This window comes from Panicum virgatum, chromosome 9K, assembly GCF_016808335.1.
Source record: "Panicum virgatum strain AP13 chromosome 9K, P.virgatum_v5, whole genome shotgun sequence".
NCBI lineage: Eukaryota > Viridiplantae > Streptophyta > Magnoliopsida > Poales > Poaceae > Panicum > Panicum virgatum.
In genome coordinates, this window is record NC_053144.1 from 1,259,876 (window position 1) to 1,273,808 (window position 13,933).

The 13,933-nt window shown below is 51.7% G+C and overlaps 1 non-coding gene across 1 annotated transcript; it reads left to right on the top strand.

Annotated features, from left to right (window-relative positions):
* The first annotated feature begins 9,710 nt into the window (after positions 1-9,710).
* Positions 9,711-9,792, top strand: TRNAS-CGA. The gene has a single exon. It is a non-coding gene; the product is annotated as a tRNA-Ser (tRNA).
* Positions 9,793-13,933: the final 4,141 nt, after the last annotated feature.

Here is a 13,933-nt window from a genome sequence, read left to right on the forward strand (position 1 = left end):
GCGCTATTGTTTTATTACCATATGCTTCTTTGTGCAAGCCACATACGGACATGAATCCACAAGCCGGCTGATGAATGATGATGTCAAGCTCGTGAGCATGATTTGAAAGCTGATGCAGAGGCAATAGCAATAGGATTAAGTGTGTAGGAGCTTTTTTCAAAAAAAAGTGTAGGATTTAGAGAATCGGAATCGGTTGTAGCGATGAGGGTTAAGGAGCACTGGTTTAGCTTCTAGATTATTCAGAGACTTTGTGGCCCTGTGAATTGGGTTTTTAATTTAAGCCTTTCGCCCTTTCCTTGGCAATCCCAATACGTGCTCGAGTCTTTGTGCAACACACTTCTTTGGTGAAATCGAAATATATTGGGCATAGAACAGATTTCTGGTTCAAAAGTTAACCTTTCGCTGCCATTTTGTTTGCACCAGCAGAGCGCGGTTGTGATTTGTGAAGATTTTCGCATGTGGCAACTCGTTCTGGTGACGGCAAACTTACAGCTGAGTTTACTTACATATGGTAACTCGTTGCATCCTACGAACAGAGAATGTTTTCTGGATCCAAAATTAATAAACACAGGCTTCGGAAAATCAAATTTTGCAGCAAGTTTTGCTGCTATGTTTGATTGATTGTGTCTACGTTGGAGGATTAGTACCTTTCCTTGGCAATCCTAGATATCTCAGTACGCATCGCACTGTCGTTCTTGAGAGCCAGCTCCAGCTGCTCTCCTGCGTATTCGAGAAAAAAAAAGAGCCAGCTCCAGCTGCCAGTCATGGATGTGTTGATTCACGGCATGGCGCGTCAATGCTTCGCTGCAGCCGGCGCCGGCGCGTCCTTGCTCTCCTCTCCCGTGTGCCGCCGCAGCTCCTTCGCCAAGTCACTCACGTCCGCCTCCAAAACGACGCGCCCAGCCCATAGAGACATCCGTTCTAGCAGCGACGACCCGCTGGCCCTCGCGCGGCGGCGCGGCACCACCGCTGGCCGCGCCGTGTTCGAGCTGCCCTTCCTCCGCCTCCATGGACCCGTAGCGGATCCCCATGCCACGCCACGGCAAACGCGTACCGAAACACCGGCCGATCAGTACATCGGCGCCCATGCTGCACGTCGGCACGTGCGCGCTCGCCGCGGCATGGCTACTCAGAAGGGTCTGAACGAGCCGGCTCTCCGGCGAGCAACACATCATGCGGCGGAGATTGCCACGGATGCTGGCCGCACCTCGTTGACGAAGAGGAGGGGACTCAGGGGAGGGAGGCAACCAACTCCCGGGGCCGCAAAGGCTCTCCGGCGAGGCTAGGCGGCGCCGACCGGGGGCGGACGGTCCTCGAAATCACGACCGGGGGTGGACGGTATTTCATATACCGTCCACCCCTGGATCACTTTGGGCCGCTGGATCGGACACGTGCGGCTCAGATTGGGCAGGCGGAGGACAGGACAGGACTCGGTCGTCGTTGTCACTTGTCAGGCAGAGGCAGGTGTGGCCGCGCGGGAGCTTGATGCCGTCAGTGCCATGGCGAAGGCCGGAGGCCCGGGTCCGCCGCAGCTCTGGAGCGTGGCGGAACACGCCTGCGGGATCGTCGGCGACGGACTCGGGGAACCTCCTGTCGCAGCTTCCTTAGAGAACAGCCCTGGCGGCTCGCGCACTCTGGTCCGTGGGGTCGTCGGCTCGGACCTTGCCGTCGCCGTCGCCCGCCAGCCCATAGGATAGGATGCAGCCGGAGACCGTAGGCTGACGGTTCCATGGGGAAAGAGGCGGCGGCGCGCGACGACCATGTTGCGGGCGTCGTTTGAAAGGCTCGAGGAGAAAGGCGAGGGAGTTAGCCAGGCACGGGGGGCTCTCCGGCAAGCCGCGGTGCGCAGCAGAGGCGGCGTCCTTGCCACGAACAGGAGCGGATGGTATTGGCCAGGGACATTTGACAGGCAACCAACACCCCAGGCGCGCGGCGCGGCTCTCCAGCGAGCCTCGGCGGCATGGCGTGCAGCCAAGGAGGCGTTCCAGAGGTGGACGGTGCGGACCGGGGGTGGACGGTATTTGAAATACCGTCCACCCCTGGGTCTTGTCAGCCGCTGGATTTGGACTTGTGCGGCCCAGATCGGATAACTCTGTCGTCCTCGTCAGGCAGCCAGGCAGGCGCGGCCGCGCGGGAGCTGAATGCCATGCCGCCATGGCGGACACCGGAGTCCCAGGCCGGGTGCACCTCTCGAGCGTGGTGGACCACGCCGGCAGAGGATGCGGGGGGAATTCGCCGCCGTTTTTTTGGAGAAAAGCTAGCTAGCCCTCGCGCGCTCTGGTCTGGAGAACCGCGCGATGGGGCGGGCCGCCAGCTCGTACCTCGTCGTCGCCGCGAGGGCTCTTTCTACTGCTCCAAGTTCCATCGCAGCGAAGGATCCAAGTGACGGAGTGCTTTGCAGGATCAAATCATCATCGTCGCAGCGTGCACGACCGCAGCAATGGCGGAGCACTTTGCAGGTTCAGAGTTCAGACTTGAGGCAGGTCAGGGAGGCTAAGACGATTTTTTTTCCCTCTCGAAAGATCCAGAGATCAAAATTTCATGGACGCGCTGCTCTACATTGCGACATTCGTAGGGTATAATAATGATGTAGTAAGCTAAATTTCAGCGTTGACGTTCTGACTGACATGGGGTTGGCAGCCAGAGAATAGATGTTTTGATCACGCCATGCGCTGCTCTGGCAGCAACGACCCGCTGGCCCTCGCGCGGCGGCGCGGCACACCACCGCTGGGCGCTGCCCGCGCCGTGTTCGAGCTGCCCTTCCAGTGCTCGCTCCTCCGCCTCCATGGAGCCGTAGCGGAGCCCCATGCCACGCCACGGCAAATGGGTGCCGATCAGTACATCGGCGTTCGGCGCCCATGCTGCACATCGGCACACGGCGGCACGTGCGCGCTCGCCGCGGCATGACGACTCAGAAGGGTCTGAACGGGACGGCGCTCCGGCGAGCAACGCATCATGCGGCGGAGATTGCCACGAGCAGATTGCCCAGGGCCGCAGCGGCTCTCCGGCGAGCCTCGGCAGCGTCCACCGAGGGCGGACGGTGCTCGAAATCCCGACCGGGGGTGGACGGTATTTCAAATACCGTCCACCCCTGGATCACTTTGGACCGCTGAATCGACCACGTGCGGCTCAGATCGGGCAGGCGGAGGACTCGGTCGTCTTTGCCAGGCCGGTGTGCCCGCACGGGAGCTGGGTGCCGCCAGTGCCATGGCGAAGGCCGGAGGCCCAGGTTCGCCGCACCTCTGGAGCGTGGTGGACCACGCCCGCGAGATCGTCGGCGAAGGACACGGGGAACCTCGTCGCCGCTTCCATCGAGAACAGTCCTCACGGCTCACGCGCTTCCGTGGGGCCGCCGGCTTGTGCCTTGTCGCCGCCGCCAGCAGCCAGCTCGGGCTTCCTACCGCTCCAAGTTCCATGGCGACGCTGACGCAGGATCCAAGTTTGTATTCACAACACTCCAGTAATGCGCGTGCTGGTGATCTTCACCGTGTGGTTGGTGCAAGGCGAGTGACGCCACGTCTGACGGTCTCAACGCGGCCGAGCTCCGGCGAGCCGAGGCACAGAGCGAGGCGGCGCGCGTCATGGGCCGGGGCGCCTGCCGTGGTTGTGGAAACACCGATCAGGCCATAGGAGCCCATGAAGCCTGGAAGTCACCTACGTGATCGCCGCCGCATGACGACTCAAAAGGGTCTGAACGGGCCGGCGCTCCGGCGAGCAAGCCTGCGGCGTAGCGGCGGACGGAGTTCCTCCGTTCGGTGTTCGCTCGCCGACGCTCATGTCTTCCTGATCCTCGATCACGGTCGGTGCGGGGCAAGCGGGGATGCGACGGATGCTGACCTCTTCCAAGAGGGAGAAGACGGAGGCAACTAACTCCCGTGGCCGCGGCGGCTCCCCGGCGAGCCTCGCCAGTGTCCACCAGGGCGGACGGCAGTCGAAATCCCGACCGGGGGTGGACGGTATTTCAAATACCGTCCACCCTTGTTTCATTTTTGGGCGTTGGATGGAGCACGTGCGGTCTAGATCGGGCGGGCCGAGGACTCGGTCGTCGTTTTGACTTGTCAGGCAGCTGCGACTAGGCGGGTTGGGACTTGGGAGCGCCATGGCGGAGGCCGGACGCCCAGGCCCGCGCTGCGACACCTCTAGAGCGTGGCGGACCACGCCTGCGGGATCGTCGCCTCGTAGGAGAAGGACGCGGGGAAGCTCGTCGCCGCTTCCTCGGAGGACAGCCCTGGCGGCTCGCACGCTCTGGTCCGTGGGGTCGCCGGCTCGGACCTCGTCGTCGCCGCCGCTTGCCAGCCCATAGGATGCAGCCGTAGCCCGTAGGCTGACGGGTCCAAGGGGAAAAGAGGCGGCGGCGCGCGACGACCATGTTGCGGCCGTCGTTCGAAAGGGTCCAGCAGGAAGGAGAGGGAGTTAACCAGGCGCGGGGGCTCTCCGGCAAGCCGCGGTGCGCAGCAGAGGCGGCGTCCTTGCAGCCACGACCAGTAGCGGTCGACGGTATTGACCGGAGGCATTTGACAGGCAACCAACACCCCAGACGCGCGGCGCGGCTCTCCGGCGAGCCTCGGCGGCACGGCATGCAGCCAAGGAGGCTTTTCCAGAGGTGGACGGTGCGGACCGGGTGTGGACGGTATTTCAAATACCGTCCACCCCTGGGCCTTGTCAGCCGCTGGATTGCACTTGTGCGGTCCAGATTGGATGACTCCGTCGTCCTCAACTTCCTCCTCATCAGGCAGCCAGGCAGGCGCGGCCCCGCGGGAGCTGAATGGTGCCAGCGCCACGGCGGACGGCGCCGGAGTCCCAGGTCAGGTGCACCTCTCGAGCGTGGCAGAGGACGCGGGGGGAACTCGCCGCCGTTTTCTTGGAGAAAAGCTAGCTAGCTAGCCCTCGCGCGCTCTGGTCTGGGGAACCGCGCGATGGGGCCGCCGCCGGCTCGTACCTCGTCGTCGCCTCGAGCGTGGGCTCTTTCTACTGCTAAAGGTTCCATCGCAGCGCAGGATCCAAGTGGCGGAGTGCTTTGCAGGATGAAATCATCATCGTCGCAGCGTGTGCGACCGCAGCAATGGCGGAGCACTCTGCAGGTTCAGACTTGAGGGTTGAGGCAGTTCAGGGAGAAGTTTGCTAGTAATGCTCTACGTCGTTGCGACATTGTTAGCGTATATAATGCTCAATTTCAAGGTTGACGTCCTCGTCCTCTGACTGACATGGGCCGGGTTGGAAGCCAGAGAATAGATGATCTGAAGCATAGTTGCGGCTGTAGCTGAAACAAGGGTGAGCTTGCCGCGGATGAAGTAAAATGAAAAATGGGAGATAAAGAAACTGCTGCTGTCATTGCCGTGTCTTCGATCGATGATCCTTATGTCGGGCGTAGTTGGACAAAGCGATGATAGTGTTAGATTTCCAGGATCAACTAGCAGTAGATCGAATGAGTAAACACTTTAACCTTGCTGGTAGCCATCTCTGTTTGCCATGGCGCCGCCGTCGACGCGCCGGAGTGGCTGATGAAGCTCCCCATGGCGTCGGGGCTTGAGGACGACGAACTCGGAGTCGAGGTGGACGATGGCGTTGTGGTGCTGTGGTGGCGGCTTCCCGTCGCTTCAGCGCCCCCTCTCTAGATCGGATTAGGGTTAGGACGGTGGGAATAGTGGCGGCGACAAACCTCGTGACGTGTGCCGCATTCCCCACCTCCTTTATATATGGCACTGCGCGACAGGGGCCCACCAGCCATCTATTGGGCTGGGCGTTCCCGATTAGGACGCGAGTCAAGGGCCCAGTTCGCCGTTGGGCCAACTGGTGGAGATCAATACTAACAGATAGGATTCCACATTTCTGTTTCAGGCCTTCGCGTGCAGACAAGATATGTTTGCTGGCTTCATGGCTCGTGCTCTTCTCGCACTGATTCGTGTTCTGTAACCTGTAACCGTTCCTTTGCTTGTAACAACGTTATGATTCACCGAGAGAAAGGTTGGTTCATTGGATGCTCATCAGACTAGTCACTAGTGTGTTTGGCATTCTTTAGTATGAAATTATTCTACGGCTTGACATGGCACAGGACCACAGACAGCTCACTGATGACGAGAGGGATTTACGTAAAGCTCTCAAGCTAAGGGTGCAGGGCCGGCAGTGCTCCAGGGTCCAGGCTAACTTGGTTAAAAGAAGGTGATGCCTGCACAAAGTTCTTTCATCTCAAAGCGAACGCACGGCGTCGAAAGAATTTTATCTCAAATCTGAAAGACCCAAGTGGCCTTATTTTGTGGTCTCATGAGGATAAGGAGAAGGAAATTTTAAGGCACTTTAGAGAAACCTTGGGAACTAAGGAAACCAGGACCTGTACTTTCAACTGGGACGACCTGGAGCTTGATTCTGTTCAGCTAACTGGTTAGGACAATTTATTCACGGAGCAGGAAATCTGGACAGCCATCTAGGGTTGAAAATGGGACAGGAAAATCCCGTCCCGACCGGCTCCGTTTACCGTTTAAACCGACCGTAAACCGTTTCCGCGAAAAAAATAAGAAAATGGGAAAATAAAACGGGAAAACGGGCGGGAACGGGAACGGGAACGGTTCGGGTGTTTTCCCGACCGTTTTCACGGTTCCCGTTTTTAACCGGGAAAATTCCCGCGGGAATTCCCGTATTTGTCGTAGTCGGCTATGTTACCTGTGTTGGAAACGTGAATTGTTGTTTGCATGTGTTCCAACGTGAATTGTGAATTCGTGATTCACTTTACCTGTGTTTCTTAGTTATACGAGTCTTGTTTCTATGTTATTTATGCATAGTTGTAATTATTTTATCGAGTTAAATGTTTGAAGTGGTTGTATGTATTTTCCCGTTTTAAGTTATCGATTCCCGATCGTAATCGGCATGCTCCCGACCGATTGATTCCGTTCCCGATATCCCGTAATACCGATTTCGTTTTCTCGTCCGATTTTCCCGTTCCCGTTTCCATTCCCGACCAAAAAATACAGTTGCGGGAACGGTTGAGGGGTTTTCCCGACCGTTCCCGACCGTTTTCATCCCTACAGCCATCACACTGATGCCTGCTGAAAAAGCGCCGGGACCGGATGGTTTTACTGGGGATTTCTTCAGGTCTTGCTGGCCAATTATTAAGTTGGATGTGGTAGCAGCTTTTCACTCTATCTACAACCTCAACACTGGTCCTCTACCGAAGCTGAACAGTGCCTCCATCATCCTGCTGCCCAAGAAGGAGCAGGCCGATAGGGTCAAAGACTATCGCCCTATAAGTCTGATCCACTCCTTTGCAAAGTTGTTCATGAAAGTGCTTGCTCTGAGAGTGGCACCTGCTATGGACAACCTGATTTCTAATTGTCAGAGCGAATTCATCAAAACAAGATGTATCCAAGATAACTTCTTATATGTCAGAAACTTGGCAAGAGCTTATCATCGCACCAAAACGCCAGCCTTGCTGCTGAAATTGGATATTTGCAAGGCCTTTGATTCAGTCTCCTGGGAATATATGTTCGAGTTGCTGCAGCAAAGAGGGTTCCCAGCACGATGGAGAAATTGGCTCGCACTCTTCTTCTCATCATCTTCTTCCTCCGTCCTTCTAAACGGAGTTTCAGGCCCAACTATACTGCATCAGCGAGGACTACGGCAAGGGGATCCCCTATCCCTGTACCTGTTCATACTTGCAATTGACCCTCTCCAAAAAATTTTCCAGCTGGCAACGGAAGAGGGATCCCTCTCTGCCCACAGGGGACGCCACGCCAGGCTCCGTTTATCGCTGTATGCGGACGACGCTGTAATCTTCCTGAATCCGGTCAGGGAGGAAGTGGAGATGGTGATACAGATCATGCGATCCTTTGGTGATGCTACTGGGTTAAGAATTAACTTGGAAAAAAGCTCGGTGGCTGCAATACAGTGCCAAAACATCGATTTGGACAATGTCCTTGCGGCCTTCCCGGGCCAGCGAGTCAGCTTCCCCATAACTTACCTGGGAATTCCGATGGTCCTGGGTAGACTCCGTATCGCTCACATTCAGCCGGTGTAGGACAAAGCGCTAGCGAAATTGGCGGGCTGGCAATGCAAATTACTTAACCCTGGGGGCAGACGGGTACTGGTCAGATCGGTGCTCAGCTCCCTGCCGGTCTACATGCTTACTGTTTTGAAACCACCAAAAAAATTCATCAAGAGCTTCGACAAGGTCAGGCGGAGGTTTTTATGGGCAGGAAATCAGCAACTTCATGGTGGGAAATGCAAAGTAAGCTGGGCGAGACTACAGCGACCAATTAAGCGTGGAGGGCTGGGGATCACAAACCTGGAATTCTTCAGCAGGGCTCTCAGGCTGCGGTGGCTTTGGTTCCAGTGGAAGTACCCGGACAGGCCTTGGGTTGGCATGGAACTGCCGGTTGATGAGGTCGATTTCGCACTCTTCGCAACTGCTACGCGTGTCACTATCAACAATGGCAGAACAGCAAGCTTTTGGTGGTCCAGCTGGCTGGACGGAAACGCCCCAGCTTTACTGTTCCCGCTGCTTTTCAAACATAGCAAAAGGAAAAACAGAACGGTGGTTGAAGCTATTGCAGAGGAACAATGGATAAGAGACGTATCTTATGATCTGACTGTGCCGCTTTTAGATGAATTTGTTCGTCTTTGGGGATTGATTGAGGATGTCCATTTTGACACAAGCAATCCAGAGATGGACACCATAATCTGGACAAGAACTGCAACGGGGGAGTACACAGCAAGATCGGCATACGACATGCAGTTTGAAGGAGGTCTGCTGTCCCTGTTCCCAAAGATGGTCTGGAAAGTGTGGGCGCCGTCGAGATGCAAATTTTTCATGTGGCTAATGCTGCAGAACAGGGTGTGGACTGCTGACCGACTGCTACTCAGAGAATGGCCGAATTGCTACTTCTGCCAGCTATGCTGCAGAAACCTGGAGACGGCTGTGCATCTCTTCAGGGATTGCCCTGTCTCACGCTTCATCTGGGCAGAGATTAGCACATGGGGCCACAGCCCTGGTTTGAACCCGGCAACTTGGACAACGACGGGTGATTTGACTTCCTGGTTCTTTGATCTGGTAAGAAACGCAACAAGTCCGGAAGCAAGGGGGGGGGGGGGGGGGGGGGGGGGCGTTCACTTGCAATACTGGTGGCTTGGTCAATCTGGTGTGAGCGTAACAGGAGGGTTTTTTATGCTGCCGCAAAGACGCAGGCTAGGATCATCGAAGAAATCAAAGAAACGGCCAGACTCTGGGTCTCTGCGGGAGCCAAACATCTAGCACTTCTGGTAGACGCAACAGCTAGCGAGTAATTAGTGTGTGCTTTTGTTTTTTTCTTGTTGTGGGGCTATTCCGATGCCTCAGCCTGAGTTGATCATGGATTGGCTCAGGTAAAACTTGGCACCTCAGTTTTCAAAAAAAAACTTGGCGCCTGTATTGCTCTCCTTCTTATTAATTAAAGCCGGGAAGCTGTCCTGGGTCTTTCGGAAAAAAAAGTGTGTCATGGGCAGCATGGTGCCTACCTGTACCTGTACTTGCTGGTTTGACGTCTGAAGTAACGTCTTCAGAGTTCAGTGAGACCTGACAGAAGGTATGTTGGCTCTGCGCCTACGGATCTTATTGTGATCCCATTATTTTCACCGTAAAATCATGCGTAGTTGGCTATGACCTTGAGTCTGTTTCAGTGTTATCTTAGGGAAACATGTAAAATTTTAGTATTATAAATTTGTCTTCGGAGCACAACCACAAAGTCGATATGTTCGAGTGGTTAAGGAGACAGACTCGAAATCTGTTGGGCTTTGCCTGCGCAGGTTTGAATCCTGCTGTCGATGATTTTTTTTTTGGCTCAAAATTTGTTATCCTAGCCAATTGCTGTTTCTATTGGAGCTTTGCCTAATTGTTTGAAAAGAAAAAAAAACATTGTTAGATAATGAATACATCGATTCTGATGTACATAGAAGAACTGCCAGTTGAGACTTTCTTTCAAAAACCATCAGATGGATTTACATAGCAGTATGGCCTTTTTTTCTCCTTTGTTCTTGTCATCCCATGTGCATGAGGCATGTTTTGTATGGTTCCAATCTATCGGATAAGCAGTATGCTGAGATGAGGTGTGTGAAATACTATTTTGAGGGCTTCCTATAATTCTGGTACAAGTTAATTTAATGTTTTGTCCTATCTGTATCTCCCACCCCAATATTTTTTTTTGGTTCTAAATTTTGGTGCGAAGTTAGGTTTCTGATGCCTGAATCTATACACTCAAGTTAAGTCTCCTGCTCAGTCGTTTGGGCTAATTACTTGTTCAATGGTAAAAGTTCTAAAACTCAATGCCTGCATTTTAAATGCATGGAAATCCTTTCAGCAGTAAAATTTGAGTGTGATGGGCCTATTTGTGGTTTTGTGTGAAAGGGCATTGTAGTCCAGGATTCAACGGCGTTGTGCTTTCAAGGGTAGGCAACGTTTCCGTTGACGGCGAGACGTCAGGTGACATCATTAATCTCGAGAATTTGCTGGTTTAGTCTTCGAAGATGCTCATAGGGTAGGATTTGTGGATGTATGTTTATAGATACGTGTGTGCATGCGCTGTGAGTGCGTAAGTTGTACTGTGTAATTGTAAAAAAAATACATTTCGATCACCATTTGGAATAAAACGAAAAATATGAGTCGGAAAAAAATCATTTCTTTTGCAGTCCCCGGGATACAATGGCCGGTTGGGCTAGGGCCTCGATAGCCATTTTGTTTGACCCGCAACAAAACTGGCCTTTTTCTGGCCCGACCCGGCCCGGCTCGGCCCGGACTGCCACGCCTTGGCACCCGACCCAAAAGGTTCTGTTGACACAGATTTGCACCAACGCACTCGAATGCGCTAGAATGCGCGACGATCGTCAAAACGATCAATACAACGAAAAGCCTGGGTGGACCAGTCTGACCGGTTTTGCCGACCGGTCTGACCGGTGCAGGCAGGGAACTCGCGAAGACCTAGAACAGCGAGCTCCGGAGGTACCCCGTCGGATCTCGTGATCGTAGGGTTGCTCTGAGGTCGGCAGGCCACTCAGAACGTCTTCAAACGCCGCCGGGACTAAGGAAGAAAGCAATCTAGGGTTGGAAAAGGTTAGGGTTTGAGAGATAAAAGTAATGCGATTTTTTGTATTGATTCGATTGGGAATAACCTCAATCGGCCTTAGCCTTTATATTTATAGGGGAGAAGACGTACCCCTTCACGAGTAGGATTACATGAAGACTCTTTATAAAAACTCTAATTCTACTCGGACTGTACAGACCAAACCGGTCGGCCCGACCGGTCAGACCGGTCGACCTCAATAGGTGCCAAATTTGGCTGTCAACATATGCCCCCCTATTTTTTGGTGAGTTTCACAAGCCAAAAAGCAAGAACTATCCTGATGTACATGTTTTACACAGAGCATACAATTCTAAAAAATAAAACTAAGGGTGATATCCAATACCGGCCGTCTTCGTCTTCACGCACTTTGCCAAACGCTAAGATAGAATTTCTTCAAGTATCTCCCATTGATAGCACTGGGTAGACGTTCACCTTGCACCGTCTCCACCATATACGAATTTCCGGAGATAACTTTGATAATCTTGTATGGACCCTCCCAACTTGGCGACCATTTGCCAAACTTGTTGCTTTTCATCCCAAGAGACAAAATTGTCTTCCAAACCAGATCCCCAACCTGAAAAGATTTAAGTTTTATCTTTTTATTGTAAGCTCTGGCCACTCGAAGCTTGTCTTTCTCAATCTCCTTCAAAGCCTTCAAACGCTTGTCGGTCACCTCATCAATATTATCCATCATCAAATTATGGTAATCAACAGCGGAAAGATCATTTTGCTTTGCCAATCTATATGCGTCCAGATTTACCTCAACGGGTAAAACGGTCTCTTGACCATACACAAGCTCAAAAGGAGTAACCTTAGTAGAACCATGTCTAGATATACGATGAGCCCACAACGCTTCGGATAACACTTCATACCACCTCTTAGGATTTTCTTCTATCTTCTTCTTGATAAGTTTGATCAAAATCTTATTACTAGACTCGGCCTGCCCATTGGCCTGAGCATAGTATGGAGATGAATTGAGCAACTTAATCTTATAAGATTCGGCAAAGGCACGCACCTCTTTTGATATAAATGAAGGACCTTGATCCGTTGTCAAAGTTTGTGGAATGCCGAATCTATGAATAATATGCTCAGTAATAAACTCAATTACCTCCCTATGTGTCATATTCTTCAAAGGAACTGTTTCGGTCCACTTAGTAAAATAATCTGTAGCAACTAACACGAAGCGATGCCCCTTTGAAGATGGAGGATTTATTTGTCCAATAAAATTCAACCCCCAACCTCAGAACGGCCATGGTTTAATAATAGGATGCATCAATGCAACAGGCACCAATTGCAAATCACCAAATCGCTGACATTCTTCACACCCTTTATAGTATCTAAAACAATCGGATAACATGGTGGGCCAATAGAAACCAGCTCTTCTGAGTAACCAGTTCATCTTGGGAGCCGATTGATGAGTACCACAAATACCTTCATGAACCTCACCCATAGCAACCCGAGCCTGATCCGAGTCTAAACATTTGAGGAGCAAATCTTCGGCAGTTCGACGATAAAGTTCATCGTCAATTAAAACATACTTGAAAGCCAAACGCCAAATATTTCTCTCTGCGCCACGACCAGGATCTCTCAAATACGATATAAGAGGAACCCTCCAATCCTGGGCTTCGGCCGAGACAATTGAATCATCTTTTTTGGCCGAATCAGAACCATCAGGTCCAATCTCTGGACCGGTCAGACCGGTCTGGGCGGTCAGACCGGTTTCGCTGACCGGTCGGACCGGTGCGTCCAGAACCAGACACTCGGCTTTCGTTTGCATCGGCTTGCGAATGTTGAAATATTTTTTTGTAACATTATAGCCAGATGCTTGTTGAGCCAGAGTATTTGCCTTTCCATTCTCTTCCCTCGGAATATGTTTGATAATAAATTCATCGAAGCAAGAAATAATATCGAGGCATTTATCAAGATATGCATTTAGAGAACCATTATAACACTGGCATACCTTAGATACTTGCTGCACCACCAGAAGAGAATCTCCAAAGGCTTCAACATGCTTCACGCCCATGGATTGCAAGAATTCCAAGCCAAATAGAAGAGCCTCATATTCAATTTGGTTATTTGTGCACTCTTCTTCCAATCGGTTTGAAAATTCAAAAACAGCACCATTCGGAGAAATAAGAACAACACCAATCCTTTGACCATCATCACAAACCGATCCATCAAAATACAACTTTCATGGTGTGCAAGTAATATAGTCGACTTCTAAATCATGCTTGTCATTAATCCGATGCTCAACAATAAAATCCGCTACAATTTGGCCTCTCATAGATTTTAAAAGTTCACAAGCCAAATCATACTCAACCAAAGCATAAGCCCACTTACCGATTCTACCACTCAAAATCGGTTTTTGTAACATATGTTTGATCACATCGGTTTGACATACTACTATGCAAGTACTAGATAATAGATAATGTCTCAATTTGGTACAAGCATAATAAAGAGACAAACATAACTTCTCAATAAATGTATACCTCGTCTCCGCATCAATAAGTCGTCGGCTTAAATATGTAATAATATATTCATTCCCTTCGGTCTCTTGAGTCAAAACAGCCCCAATAACCTTGTCTTCAGCAGCCGCATAAAGTCTGAAAGGTACTCCTCTCCTAGGTGCTTTGAGTACGGGTGGTGAAGACAAATAAATCTTGATCTTCTCAAATGCTTCTTGCTGTTTTGCCCCCCAAGTAAATTCGGTTTCATCTTTTAACCGAAGAACAGGAGTAAAAGCATCGATTTTCCCGGACAAATTAGATATAAATCTTCTCAAGAAATTTACCTTGCCCAAAAATTTCTGTAAATCCTTCTTGCATGTAGGGGTTTCAACATTCTTCATGGCT